Here is a 2,043-nt window from a genome sequence, read left to right on the forward strand (position 1 = left end):
TAAATATCAAGACAAATAGAATTTCTGTGAAGCAAAATCTCAGTACTTAAAGTAGTCTTCATTCTTACGATGTCTAAATGTAATACTGGGTCAAAACACTGGGGAATGTTGGTTAATGTTTATTGAGTGCTCAGAATGAATGTGCTGTAGGGAATCAGTTTGTGTTGGTTGGCCTGAAAACTGTGAACACGTTTCAAACTAGTATTTTTTTTTTCTTTATTTTTTCTCTAGTGGCTTAAATAGGCATTGTAGTTTCTCTGAATGTAAAAGTTTATGCTCTTGGGATTGGTCTATAAATTGGTTACAGCCTTTTATTATCTCCAAAGCCATATCATTGCCATGACTGATGGGATCCACTGATGGTGCAAAAAATCAAGATTTAGAAAAAGAAGTGTGGATTACTGGCTACTTGAAGGAAAAGGGAAATTTCCCTGGGTGACAGTAAAATAGAACTTGTTTTTTCTGTCCTAAGATTCTCACATCTGCTCTGTGTATGATGTGTCATGAAATTTACTCTGTTCTACTAGACACATTTTGATTCCCCATAATGTAGAAATTGAACTTTCTCTAGTCAATTCAAGTCTGTCAAATCAAAACCCTTTTCATGAATAATATTCATTTTATAAAGGCCTTACTCCAAACACTAATGGGGATTTTTGAATATAAAAGCCTGCTCTAATACTCTTCTTCAAAATGGTACTCTATTTTGATTCAAGAGCAAGAGCTATAGTTACTAGAAAATTTTGTTTCCCTCCCTTATCCAATCAGTTCTATATCTCCTAGTACCACTTTTCCCCCTTGGTTGGTAAAAATTAAAAACAAACAAAAATCTTGCAAAAGATAATAAGTGGAATTGTTTGCCTTGTGATATATACTATCTTTGGGTAATATCTGCAGACTGTAGCAATTCCATACCATTATATCAACTCAAATGTGTGGGGCTTGTCTACAGCAAAATTGTGATGTAAACAAAATTGGTTTTGGCCCTTTCCCCACCCTCAGCCTTTTGACCTGTAGTGTCTTGACTTTACAGAGTCCTCTAGATGCTTTCCATTAACCTATCCTTTATTTATTTTTCAATTAGGATTTTTAGTTCTTTTTATTTATGCTCTAATTCTTCAGAGAAAAGGTCATCTCATTGAATGGTTTGTAATCATATGAGAATGGGCCCTAATTTGCTAATGTTTTATCACTTTCCAAGTAATGTATTTACATTTAACAGAGAATTTGAGAGACAGCAACTTAATACAAAAAGGATGACTTTTTAATAGTAGGGTTTCTAGAACCTCTGACAAGTTACTAGATATTGTCAAGATTGCCAATTACCTTCTCCACCATGTCTTCTCACCCTCTTCCTCAGTGACAGAATCTTGATTTCATTTGAAGTGATAATGCACTCAGAACAAAGAATACTACCAGTCTCCTTTGAAGCTGTGTTTGGCCATATGACTAAGTTCAGGTTTGTGACGTTTAAGTGGAAGTCTCCCTAAAAGTTAAGTGGTGTGCTTTTGTGGTGTCCAACTTCTTTCTGAAGCCAATCTAGAATGTAGACCTGATGGTTAGAACTAGAGTTATCTTTGACCATTAGGTGACCTTGAGGATGAAAACTACATATTGAGGATGGTAGAACAGACAGATAGGTACATGGGTCAGTTGACTGGACAACCTAGACTATCTACTTCTACTTTGTTTAAGTTACATCATTTTGGGATTTCCTTTCATATGCAGCTGAACTTAATTTTAACAGTAAGACAAATATCTTTGGGAAATCAAGGCTTTGCAGATCTATGAGCATAACTGATAGGCTGATTCTGAGAAAACCATCACTGTTGGTTATTGAGGGACAGAAGTTCTTGGTCTCTGAGAACACATGAAGAATTCTTGCTTTCCTGAATCCTTCTGAAAAGAATTTGGTTTCTTTCTTTCTTTCTCTCCTTCCTTCCTTCCTTCCTTCCTTCCTTCCTTCCTTCCTTCCTTCCTTCCTTCCTTCCTTTCTTTTTCTCTTTCTTTCTCTCTTTCTTTCACTTTTGTCCTTTCTTTCTT

This window comes from Cebus imitator, unplaced genomic scaffold (assembly GCF_001604975.1).
Source record: "Cebus imitator isolate Cc_AM_T3 unplaced genomic scaffold, Cebus_imitator-1.0 Scaffold343, whole genome shotgun sequence".
NCBI classification, from domain to species: Eukaryota; Metazoa; Chordata; class Mammalia; order Primates; family Cebidae; genus Cebus; species Cebus imitator.